The sequence below is a fragment of the Acipenser ruthenus genome, chromosome 4 (genome assembly GCF_902713425.1).
Source record: "Acipenser ruthenus chromosome 4, fAciRut3.2 maternal haplotype, whole genome shotgun sequence".
In the NCBI taxonomy this organism is placed as follows: domain Eukaryota; kingdom Metazoa; phylum Chordata; class Actinopteri; order Acipenseriformes; family Acipenseridae; genus Acipenser; species Acipenser ruthenus.
Genome location: NC_081192.1, coordinates 93,031,670 through 93,045,759, shown reverse-complemented (window position 1 = coordinate 93,045,759; position 14,090 = coordinate 93,031,670). Strand labels below are relative to the sequence as shown.

At 38.3% G+C, this 14,090-nt stretch overlaps 1 protein-coding gene across 3 annotated transcripts in view; it reads right to left on the bottom strand.

The window, feature by feature from the left end:
• Nucleotides 1–14,090, bottom strand: part of LOC117400596 (cadherin-18-like) — a 244,325-nt gene that overhangs the window by 52,324 nt on the left and 177,911 nt on the right. The window lies entirely within an intron of this gene.

The window sequence follows — 14,090 nt, the reverse complement described above, 5'->3', positions numbered from 1 at the left end:
CCATGTTGAGCTGAGTAGCTGCAGACAGTAGTTGTTATCATTAAAGCAAATTTCAAATATCGTGGTTTTAATTTCAGCGGCAGGGATTGGTTGCCTAGTTACGAACTGCAGCACACATAACAAAACAAGGGAAAATCATGAGTAAAAACAGAATCAGAGTTTCCTTAATACAATCCCAAAATCTGGCTTCGGGAGCTGAATTTATCATAGGGATTCCTGGGATTGCAACCACTAAATACACCACATGTAATTCATCACGTGGTTACAGGTGCGTTCGGTTGATTAGACAGTAGGGCTGATCAAACAATACGGTAATCCGGGTCCCTAGGATTAAATAAAGAAAACCATCCAAAGTCAATCTTTAATAAATAACAAGAGTTCAGTTTATTTATAAAAAGGAAACAATGTCTACATTCCAATGCAGCAAACCACTTTGCAAATATATTTAAATGTGAAAAAATAAATAAAAATAACAAAACAATATAAATCAAGAGATAAACAAAAATAACTGACTTTCAAAATAAAATAAATGTGTATAGATTGTACTATATTTTGCCCTAGCCCTAGCCCATCACAGCAAAGCAAAGCAAAGCAAAGCAAAGCAAAGCAAAGCAAAGCAAAGGTCTGTGTCGACGGAGCTCTTGGGTAGAACTGACTGCTGGTGGAAATCAGCCCACTTTATACCTGCTTAGCCCAGCCCACTTTTAGAGGTGCACCTCATTCACTTTAATGAGCTTGTTACCTTAAAGGTAAAACACCCTAAAGCATAACAGGAAGGCAATACACGGGAACAACAATACACATAACATACAACAATTAAGAAACTAATTCAGTTAACTGAATATAAAAACAACCATGAAATAGTTACTGACTTAAACTATATACAAGACCAGCGGCCGTCCAGTGCCTGTATATAAAAATATAATGCCCGCAAGCATTGTAGCACTCTTCGCAAGGGTGGGTTTTCATGATGCAGCATACACAAAGACATACAATGACCAACAACACCGAACGAACAAGAGGAAGAACAAGCGCTTGGAAAAGTTTTACAAAAACAAATGTCTTTTATTTATGTGTGTCTTCCGGGGAAGACAACAGCTAGCGATGATGAGAATGGTGATAGATGTGTTACTGGAATACAGAATACAGGTCAGCAATTTCAACAAAAGAAAAGTTATAGAAAAGATATAGGCCTTGTGATGCTAATATTAAAGAAGACGAGGTTCAGCAGTACAGTTGTTTTTTTTAAAACGCAGTGTTTCAGTGTTGTACAGATGTTCTATGTCGTTATCCGTGCTTCAGCTTTATTTGGATGATTGCCTTTACCTTGTTTTAATTTCCTGTTTCTCTGAGATACGAATGTACCCGCATTACATTTTTTTTTTTTTTAACATATTCTCATTTTGTTGATCATTAATGAACATTTCTGTACTGTGGGTGTTGTCGAGTGATTGAAAACGAGACATTTTGTGTTTGAATTGAAAGTGATGGTCTCGAGGAGTCGAATGGGTCAAAGTTCAAGTATATTTTCCTCGAGAGGAATTATCACTTTTTGACGTCACTACTGTGGTATTATGCCTTTTTTTCGAATGGCTCAGGATGCAAATATAGCCTTCATCCATGTATTATTTATATATATATATATACACAGTATATATATTAGATAAGTAGAACACAGACGTTACATTGTGCACTTACATTAATGCGTTGGAGCATTTCGTTGTTTGTATCCGAAGAAACTGTCACTGTATATAAATGTATACCGTACTGTACTCTCTGATGCAGACTTTCAGCATTGAAAAGATCTCTGTTTAAATATAAACCCATATGAGTAACTTAGGCCCTGTGAAAATCACGGAAATCTTCTTTAAAATTCATGGCAGTGTCACGGGTAAAGTATCGTATTTCGCGGAATGTGCACGGAAATATGTTATTAATTACGTGTACAGATTATTATTATTTTTTTAAACGGCAAATATACAGATAAATGCACTGACATCAAAATTAACATCAAAGTTATTCAGTGTTGTAATTAACAGCCTGTAGGTAAAGTGTATCTGCAAGGACGCTTTCAGTTCTAGTACGTCAGGTGCATGTTCACCATTTAGGTCTTACAAATACAATATGTAACCCATACTGATCTTGTGCATTAGTCGACTCGTCAGTGTTACCACTGACAACTAACCAGACTGTTTTACCAATTCCATAATCTCTTGCTTGTGATACTCGGCAGCTTTAGGTAAGTATTCACGTCTCAGCTGGGCTAATGAAGGAATCGCTCCACCATTTGCTACACTCTGTCTGAAAAATTTCCGTAACTTTTGGTTGTCCAATTTTTCAAAAGGTATTTGCGCAAACAAATGCCTCTGTCAGGTCAACATTTAATAAGTGGACTTTTGGAATATGGAAGTCCTCATGTTTTGTTTCTTTGCAAGTAAAGCAGTCACAATACTCCTATGGATTTCTGCCTTTTTCTCTTTCGGTGAATACTTGCTGTCAACAGACGAGTTTCGGTAGTGATCTACAGTAACGTTGCAGGACTTACAGAAGAGCTTACCTCCCTTGCTGTGTAAAACTCCTGCTGGATGCTGCTTTACGTGATCTGCTGCAGACACATTTTTAGCCTTTTTAGAGACATCCTTTTTCTTGTTTACAGTGTGTAGTATTTTAATTTCCTGCTTAGATTGCATATAGTCACATGACATAGTCACTGCACAGCACTGTGCATGATGAATATTACTCGCAGCAAATATCAGAGCCGTACGGTTTCGTTAATGTGATTTTTTTTTGGTATGAAATACAAATAATTATGAACTTATTTTTATTTCTTAAGAATATTGTAAAAATCGCGGTCGCAGTCCATGAAATCGCGATTTTCACAGGGCTCTAAATATGAGCGTTATAACTGGACAGCATTATAAACGGGGGAGGGGGTGGGGGGTGCTGCAGGACACAACAACACACATCTGACTAAAATACAAAATAAAATAACTCCCTCTCTATAATGCACATATAGTGAAGAAAAATGGAACTTTCCGTGAATTAACCATGCATAAAGCACCATGTAATCAACGCTATATTTTTTACAACCAAAAAGAAAGGTAACATTCCCACTCGTTGATCATTTTAATTAGCAGTTTTTAAACTATAAATAGCCTGGCTAAACCGTGGTCAGGAGTTCAGTTCGAAGCGACAGTCAAGCAAACCAAGTGCGAGAAGGAGAGCGGGTCGGGAGAGGGGGAGAGGGGAAGAGGGAATGGGCTCGCCCCAGGTTAGGCTCCCGGAGCTGGGCTGAAGTGAAGCTGAAGCATCTCGTCTCCCGGAGAAAGCTGCAGCCCCTCTCACAGCAAAAAAGTAAATACATTAGGAAAGATAACCACGTAATAGGCCTATATTTATTTAGTTATAAAACGAATGATGAATTAGATGTCTGTGTTATAACGTGCCAGTGCAGCTTTTCTTCAGTTCACATACTGTATCAAAAGGGAGAGACAGAAACGGAAGTTAGACTGAGAAGTTATTTATAGTTTGAACAACAACGGTACTGTATTTACTGTAGAAATATTGCATGAATCACTACTATAGAGAATTGGGGGACATGCTGTAGGAGCGTTATATCCAAAGTGCGTTATAGAGCCTTATAGCGAGGGACCACTATATATATATATATATATATATATATATATATATATATATATATATATATATATATATATATATAACAGAAGTAATAATACAAACCTAAAGAGGCTCCCAACCATGCTATAATAATTAGAGTTCTATTTTCTGCAGTAGGGTAAGGCCAGGTCAGTAGTTTATTGTGATACATCACAGGAACATCTAGTTCCCTAACAAGTATTAAGTGTTACTGTGCTCTGTGTGCTGCCATTTAAATCACTTTTGTCTATGCTGCAGATCATACTATTTTGCAGAACAGTATTGATTAACCCTTCTGTTCTCCCTTACTTCAAAGTGCAGTCCATTACAGATAATTAAAGCCTGGTTCATGTATCATATTTATTCAAATAATTCACTGGTCATTATCAAAATAATCTTATATTTCAGAAAGGGGGAGGGTAAGAATTATAGCAGAAAGACTAATGAACAGTGTGTGACATAAAATCCATGCAAGGATTATTATCTTTCATAAGAAATATTTTTCACATTATTTTTCATAAAAAAGGGAATTTATAGTTATGTTCCTGGGTTGTTTTACTCTCAGTGTGCTGACCATGTGAGTAGTATACTGCAGAGAATAGGATTGGATTGGGGCCCAAGATATTAATGGTTGAAAATCAGTATTTTAACATAGAAATGAAGTTGAACTATCGTGTCACTATAATACAGGGAACATTACTTATATTCTGTGTACACATGTTTTTTCTAGGATGAAACTGAGGTGTTGCAGAACAAGTAGCTGCCTGCTGAGCAAGTGGTGTTTAAAATAGTTTTAAAGACAGTTCCCAACACTATATTAACATAAAATATTAAAATGTGCATGTTGATTCCTTTAATGCTTAACCACTGCCCACTTTGTCTTGAGATGCATGCAGCAAGTGCCATACCAGGATCACGGCACACCGGTGAAAAAATAAATAATTATATCTGGCATATAGCATAGTAAATACCAGTATTAAGTATATTAATGTCTTTTTTCTTAGTGAGATCACCGGTCTCATCAAGAGAATAAAAACATATAACATGCTGCTGTAATTTGCCAACTAGACTTTCATCATTGCATATGTGTGTAGATTCAATGGAAAATTCAGAATAGTCCCTTTCAATGACAAAATATCTCTGGTATTGCAAATAGTAGAATATTAGTATCCATTTAAAAGTACTGCTTTTGTCATATTTACCAAATTGTATGTGCAATATTTACTATTATCTGAAAACTTTTACTTTTTAAAAGCCTTAGCTGCCTCATGCTTAATTTGTCACTTAATCTCTATGAATATTCCAATATCTGCTGAAACGCCTTGTCAATTATTAGTTGCTGCTTCCACCAGTATTGCGTGCGTTTTACTAATGAAAACCCCCACGTTAAAACAGATCACAATCTTTATTTAATTTTTACTGTATATTGACAGCCAGAAAATATGATTTAGATAAAACTAAATGAGTATGTAGGAAGGGGACGAATCATTTTGGTCACTTTGACCTACAGGTAGTGGACAAAAAAATGGAAACACTTGGGTAAATGAGGGACACCAAGTATATTGAAAGCAGGGGCTTCCACACAGGTGTGGCTCATGCATTAATAAAGCAAATAACATCCCAGCATGCTTAAGGTCATGTATAAAAATGCTGGACAGGCTTGGTTGCCTATAATTATGGCTAGCATGGCTGCAAGAGGAGACCTCAGTGACTTTGAAAGAGGGGTGATTGTTGGGGTGTGTTTGGCAGGAGCTTCAGTGACCAAGACAGCTCAACTTGCTGATGTTTCACAAGCAACGGTGTCTAAGGTGATGTCGGCATGGAACTCCGAGGGAAAGACATCATCAGCAAAGGGCAACAGAGGGGGAAGCGCATACTCCAGAATTGTGATATTCGTGCATTAATTCGAAGTACAAGGCAAAACAGGCGAGCAACTGCAGATCAATTGACTGCAAATTTCAACCTGGGGCGCGAGCAGCCAGTTTCATCAGAAACGGTCAGCCGAGAACTCCACAGGAATACCATAGTGGCCCAACGCCCTATTAAGTGACTTTACATTGGTGTTTCCATTTTTTTGTCCACTACCTGTATTTTGTGGTTCATTTATTCGTTTTTTACTCATTAATCCAGAAAAAGGTAGCAGTGCACCCATGTCCAAACAAGTTCAGAACCATCAAGCATTTGACCTGTGAGCTACAGGTCTCTGATACAAATGTAACAAATCTTTTTATGATTTAATTAAAGATGCCTTTGACAACTGGTACAGTAGAATCTTAAAATTCACTTTAAATGATTACCAAGAACAGCTAATGATTGCTCTGTGATGGACATTAATGCTTAAATGCTGCCCCTTGGGGCAAAACATGGTACCAAATCACTTCACAGGGTAGTCTAATTGCACCCACCTACTGTAGCATCCATAATCAGGTGCTTTGTCCTGTGATACAGGTATGTAAATCTATATAAGTACAATTCTGAATGTAGAATAGATCGATCAAAGGTATTCTATACCACTACGGTACAATCATACAATTATTTTTACTTTCAGTTTGACAATTGTAGGTTGCAATAGCTATTTAAGCTATACTACAGGTAGTGGACAAAAAAAATGGAAACACCAATGTAAAGTCACTTAAGGCGTTGGGCCACTATGGTATCCCACTCTGTGGAGTTCTCGGCGGACCATTTTTGATGAAACTGGCTGCTCGCGCCCCAGGTTGAAATTTGCAGTCAATTGATCTGCAGTTGCTCGCCTGTTTTGCCTTGCACTTTGAATTAATGCACGGATATCACAATCCTGGAGTATGCGCTTCCGCCCACTGTTGCCCTTTGCTGATGATGTCTTTCCCTCGGAGTTCCACGCCGACATCACCTTAGACACTGTTGCTTGTGAAACATCAGCAAGTTAAGCTGTCTTGGTCAATGAAGCTCCTGCTAAACGCGCCCCAACAATCACCCCTCTTTCAAAGTCACTGAGGTCTCCTCTTGCAGCCATAATTATAGGCAACCAGGCCTGCCCAGCATTTTTATACATGACCCTAAGCATGCTGGGATGTTATTTGCTTAACTAATGCATGAGTCACATCTGTGTGGAAGCCCTTGCTTTCAATAGACTTGGTGTCCCTCATTTACACAGGTGTTTCCATTTTTTTGTCCACTACCTGTAGCTTACCCCTCTCTACATCATTCCAAATAGTGGGAAAGCAGTAAAGTACATGCAATTGAATTTCTCTTCAATAACAGACCAGAAGTCCTATTACTGAGCAGCCAGGGGCATGTTTAAAGCAATGGTAAAACCTTTTTTTGTATTTTAGAATTGTTTGATATATCTGTGTAAAAATAGGCTACCTACACTAGGGCAATAGGACCTAGAGGAGGAAATGCACTGAAGATTATATCACGAAGCTACATCTTAGTTGGTCCCTATCTCATTTTATCTTGGTGAAAGCAGAGTCCAATATTTCCATGAAGTAAATAACAACTTCTCTCATGTAATGAAAAATAAATAACATATTAAAATGGCTAAGTTTGTCCAGCAGTCATTTATCTCATACACAAACTGACAGATCTTGCATACTTACAAACATAAAAAGACACATAGGCATAGATGCTCAAGAGATATCAACTCTTACCACATTTCCAAACCAGAGATAACAAGATTCATCTCTTGGAAGGTTACTTGCCCATGGCACAATTCTCCAGTCACAAAGAAGATTCAGGACATAACCTCCATACAGTCTTTTGCTATGGAACTTCATACAGCATATTGAGGCTTTCATTTTATAATTTACATTAAGATTTGAGTTGATATGAAAAAAAGGTTGCTATCACAATGCATGATGTTTCAAAACAGTTACTACTTGCAGTAAACAACGTTGCTCTTTTTTTGACATGCCAAATATTTCTCATTATCTTGAAAGATCATGTTGTATCATAATGCTCTTCTGAAGTTAGGAAGCCAAGCGTTCCTCATTTTGAAAGATAGTTCTAAAACCCATAATGTGTACATTTTATATTTCTAGCTATACTATCTATTTCTAAATCACCAGCCAAGTAACACAGATGGTTGAAGTGACTGCCACAAAAAACAAAAAAAATTGAACTAGGCTCTAAAAAGCATTCGCTCCAGTCATCAGTTTATCCTTTCTAAAAATAGTAGTTAGGGGCTAGATTGGATATTTATTAACACATTGTCCCTTTCATATAGGCCCTTTCAAGTACTTTGTATAACATTTTCTCATGATCTGTCTACCTTATTCTCGAATAGTACCTAATAATATTGCCACACCAAGTACTTACTTAATTTTATTCTTCAATGATTTTAAGATTCAGACTCTTCTACTAAATAACTTAGGGAGCTGCAAGCAAATCTAAATTATCTCAAAGGGCCCTAAATTATTAAATTAAATTACAGACTTAGGTGCTCATTTATGAAAGAGCACTACATGTAGCTGTAACGTGCACATTAAGTAGTGAGCCTGACGTGCACCATAAATCTAAATTTACTGCCCCAATTACTAACAGACAACACATTCATTTACATACCATAGCATGCGCACTACATGTATTGTGAGCGATAATTTAATGTGCATGATAATGTCCAAGACTTGCCTGTCACTACCATTATATAAAAAGCCCCAGGAGTCCAGGCATATCTTTTGGTCAGTGGTTTATTGTGAAGGTGGAGGTGGCTTACATTGACTTAAATGAGCAATCAACAGATGCAGCCCTCCACAGGGGACAGGCAGAGGCAAGGCAAACTAAAACTGCACGCAGAGGAGTTAGAAATTCTAGTGGAGGAAGTTGTTATAAATTATAATACCTTGTTTGGTCCAGTGTTTTATTTAACCACTCTTTTATTTGTATCAATGTAAAGAACTATAAAATAAAATCTAAGAAATGATAACACTCATTAACATTTTTTCACGCTTAATATAACCTGGTAATGTTCACTGTTCTATATGAAAACTTCAATGCAAGTAATGCCTCCACGATGCCAGACAGATTTCAGCTCAGAAAAATAGGTTTAAATAGAGCGTCTATCAGTGGTTAAAGCCTGGTTTCTAAACAAACAAATTATCGCTCACTTTAAGGTGAACACTATGATTATCACCCTTTAGTAAATACGGTGTGAATAAAGCTCATCTCATTATTCAGAGTGGGGTTCCTCATTTAAATACATTGTCATTCATTAGGCTACCATGCAAATCACATATTCATTCTGATTACCATAGTGTGGCACAATAAAATCAGCGTGCGCCATAATATGCCCACTATGTCACGCGATAATGAATACAATTGCAATAGTAAATACGGAAATCATGAACGTGCACACTAATTGCAGTTATGGTGCACCATAATGTTTAGTGCCCTTTCGTAAATGAGGCCCTTAATCTACATATAGTTTACAGTATGTTTACCCAGCTATAGACATCCTGAAATCAGTAAGAGCAGAACACTGGGACATAGAACATTGCACATGTACAAGTGGTTGTGTGGTGTGTGTGTGTTCATCTGATCACTATATATATATATATATACATATATATATATATATATATATACAGTATATATATATCCTACTGTACTCAGCAGGTGATGACGTCACTCTGCAGACAGTTCCCTCAGCTCCACTTACACAGACAGTGGCCCTGCGCTTACTGCTCACAGGCAAAATAACACATGAAACACGAGCACTTATTATTGAAATGCAAAACCAATTTCACAATTACAGTTCTTCTAATAACATATCACAGCTATGGCTGGACTACAATTGTTTACTAACAATTACACAAGTATACTTTTGCAACACTTCATATGACAATATGAGTTAATCAGCTTAGTTACTTTTTAAGCAGGTTTAAACTGAGGTTTTTCATGCGTGCATTAAAAGCGCAATTTAAGATAACTATTTTATCAATTGCTATGTGTTTTAATTATCATTAATTACTCTAGTTCCACAAGAGAAAGGTAAGGGAATTATACTCAATGGTTTCTTGAAGAAGACCCAAAGTCTGCTGAACAACTCTTCCGTTGTAGTTATATTCTCGCTTAGTCCCGCAATTCTTCAAACCCAAGTTGGGCTCCTTTATCTTCAAAACCCAAGTAGGGGTTTCTCACAAGTCCTGTGTGGTTTCTTCTTTGAATACTTCGCCCCAAAGGCGGACACAGTTTCGTTATGCTGTGTGTTTTCTTCTTTGAATACTTTGCCCCAAAGGTGGACACAGTCTCATTATGCCATGTGGTTTCTTCTTTGAATACTTCGCCCCAAAGGCGGACACAGTCTCGTTGTACTGTGTGCTTTCTTTGAATGCTTCGCCTCGCAGGCCAACACAGTCTCGTTATCTGTGGTTACGACTGGGAAAAGAAGCTTGTAGCCGAGCCAGGAATGGTTCGTTTCGACGCGTAGATAGACTGACTCACAGACGTCTCTTTTCCTGTTAGCAGGAGTCCTGAACACAGAGCTTTCTTTGACGTTTGTTTATTGCAGGGTACAGAATCTTCTTGCAGTCAAGAGGTATAAGCTTAATGCTATCTTCTCTTATGAGCCATGTGAGACTCAGAAACCAGGTCAGAAACCAGATCTGAAACCAATTCAGAACCAATTCAAAGTTCTTGCTGCAAGTTGCCAGTTCTTATAGGATTTTCGCGCAAAAGCCTATACATTACCCCTACAACTGCCTTCCATTGTTTTGGACCATGATTGTCTCATCCTGCACGGGATAACCCCATTATCTAATTTATGACTTCCTTCTACCGTCTCCAACTTTTGCTTCCTCAATAAATTCTGATCCACTGCTCCGATCTATTTATGATTTTGTAGAGACCCCTTTGTGTTAGGTTCAGTCAAAGTCCAACAGCCCTCGGCTCACTATTCCCCCTCCTTTGTGTAGGATGTTTCGGGAGCTGCTCTGGTCAAAGGTTCACGCACAGCCCTGCATTCTGCATGTCCAAGAATGAATCCAAAAGATTAGTTCAGATATGTACTTATATCAAAAATAGTTATTAGTTCCATGGCAATTGTGCCTACAGCTGGATACTAAAGACGATTTGTTCAAGGGTTTTCTAAGGTAGCTCATCCATTGCATGCCTTACTAGAGGGTTCTGCACGACAGAAGGGGAGAAAAGCAGTACCAGTGGAGTTGACAGACTCGTGTCAGACTGCTTTTGAACAATTAAAACAAGCTTTTTCTGACTTCTCTAAACAATTAATCCTTTATACTGATGCCAGCCAAGGAGGATTGGGAGCAGTACTCTTCCAGGAACAAGATGTGAAGGAGCGTGTGATTGTTTATGCGAGTAGAAGTTTACATCCAGCAGAAAGAAATGATCAAAACTATAGTTCTTTTTAGCTTGAACTGCTAGCGCTCAAATGGTTAGTCACTGAAAAGTTTAAAGATTACTTGTGGGCTTCGACTTTTATTGTATATACAGATAATAACCCTCTTGTTGATCTACAGACAACCAAGCTGGGCACGACAGAGCAACGCTGGGTGGCCCAGTTAGCAAATTACCAGTATGAGGTGAAGTACCGCCCAGGTCGAAATAATATAAATGATGATATTTTGTCTGTTACCAATAGAGAGTACCACACAAGCAATTACAGGTACTAGAGCTGAGGAAGGCATCGCTTCAGACGTGCCCAGGATGCCCATTACCCAAGACCTAGAAGCATGCGTCTGGGATCCAAACCGATGGCAGAGGTTTCAGAGTGAAGACCCTGAGGTGGAGACCTGTAAGAGGTATGTGCTACAGGGGAGACAACCAGCAGCAGCCGAGTTGGGTTGAGATTTTCCAGTAGCCCGCAAAGAGATGCCACCGGGCGGAAGATTCATGGACGGGTGACTTAGTCTTTCAGATTGTAACCCCACAGGCTCAGACTAGGGTGGTCTGGGAAGAGTACCACGTCTGTCTGGAACACTTGGGGCTAGAGAAGACCATATCAATACTACAGCAGAGTTTCTATTGGCCACATATGAAAAGTGAAGCTCAAGAATGGCTTAGGGTTTGCCCCCGCTGTAATCTGTATAAAGCGGAGCCGGAGAGTAGGGCTTCTTTAATGTCTATTCAGGTTACTGCCCCACTAGAAGTTGTAACTTTAGATTTCTTAACTTTGAGTAGACCTTGGGATAGGTATCAGAATATCCTGGTAGTTACTGATGTGTTTACTAAATTTGCTTGGACAATTCCTACTCATGATCAAACTACACTTACTACAGTTAAAGCATTGTGGACACATGTTATACAACCATTTGGTTGTCCCCAGAGGTTCAATTCTGATCAAGGCGCTAATTTCAAATCTATTTTAGTCAAAGAATTGTGTCAGCAGTATGTGTGTCGTAAAAGTAAAACAACCCCGATCACCGATTTGTTGGGAACTTTAGAGACAGAACAGCAAGGCAAATGTGCAGAATATCTTCCAGGTTTAGTACATGCCTACAACAACACAGCGTTTTGTTTGTTTTGTCGTGTCTAAAATCTACTTGTTTGTTCTTATTAGACGACTAACACAATCCGGAGCTGTCGCTACAGGCCAGCACTAAACCCGGACAACACTGCACTTGTTCATGATTGTGATTTCACCACAAGCACTACAGCACTCACTTTGGACTTGTGACCGTGTTTGTGTTTATTGTGTGTGTTTAAATACTGTGTTTATTATTTCGGGACTGAACCCGTGGATTTAAACGGAGCAATACACATCGCTGAGTATTGCCTGTTCTCTTTATTGTTTACTGTTGTCATCAGACTTTGGATTATAAATAAACCACCATTTCACCAGTACTTTGTTGTTTGTCCTTGTCTTGAGCACTGCATCACACCTACACCTGTGCACTGCAAACCACATTGCCACACCTTGAAACACACCAGCAAATTAATAACACTTGGCCTTTTTAGCCAATATTCACCCAAACTGGTGATAAATTAAAACAAGCATGAGAACCTGTGATTTACATGCAAAATGTAAAACCCAAAAATGCTGTTTTCAGATCAGACTTATTTTTTTCCTTTGCTATGAAAACACCCCTTTTTTATACAATTAGATGACATTCTACTGCAGTAAACTAACCACTAAACATTTTGAAAGATCTGTAACGGACCCCAGTCCATCAAATATTTAAAATAATTCAAACAAACATTAGTACAAAGAAAAACAAAAATACCAGTCTGTTTTGTACTGCCTTAACTCAGAAATGCAACTGTAAGAATGAAGTCAAGTGCTGAAGGATGATACATTTACAAAGAAGAAAGGTTTGGCAGTCTAATGTTTTTTAATGCGATGGAAGGGGGGACTGCATTTGTGTCACCAAGGAGACAATGTAAAAGACACCTGCATGTAGTAATCAGCAGTGGTACAGAGTCTAGTTCTGACCTTTCTGCAAGTATGAGTAGAGTGTGCAGAATTCCCATAGGAGGTGTAGCAGATTACATTTGAAGCAGTTTTGCTGAAACAAATTTCACCAGCCCAACTGCTGAAAATGCATTAATATGCCAGTGACATTGCTTACCAGAAGCAGCAACAGCTGGTGCTGCAGTCGTTCAGAACACAACTATTCCTAACTGAATCACAATTTACTGAAGAAGCAAGTGCTGCATAAAAGAAACTTTCTGATTGTCTGATGTTCATAAACAACAGCTTCAATCACCCAAGTTCTAAAATGTATTTAATGTTTTTTGGCACCTATCAGCTTTGAAATTTAGGTACCTAATGGTATATAAATGAGTTGAGCATGATGTTATTTGATCATTTTCAGCATTTTGAGACAAGTGTAAAGCATACTCTTGATTATAATTCCTAATATATTCAATTACATTTAATAATAAAAGGTGTGAACCAGTGAAGCAATGCAGAGACAATACAATGTACACTGTGGCAAAGTGGTTAACAGTGTGCAGGTGCAGGAGTGCTGCGGTGATCATTAAACAGACAATGACAATGACAGGTGCAATGGTGTTTTATATTTACAATCCAGTTTGATGACAAAACCAGAAAACAAACAGGCAATACAGCGCTGTGTATTGCTCTGTTTAAGTCACGGGTTGGTCCCAAAAATAATAGTCCCGATATTTAAACACCCACACGTAACACAAAACACAAACACAAGTCCACAGTGAGTGCTATAATGTGGTGCAAATACAGTTAATTGTTAACAATGGTGCAGTGTTGTCCGGGTAAGTGCTGGCCTTTGGCAACAGCTCCAGATCATGTTAGCCGTCTAATAACAACAAACAAGTAATTCTTTAGACACGACAAAAACAAACAAAATGCTCACAATAACAATATGGGTTTTCCTTCCGGTTCAGCATTACCCAAACAAAGGAACAGGTCACTTTGCTACATCACCTTTTGTACCGTCAATTTACGGAGAATGTAATTGTTATGAGAGACCTAGAACACTGTGGTACAGGACACATTTCTAGGAATTTTTATC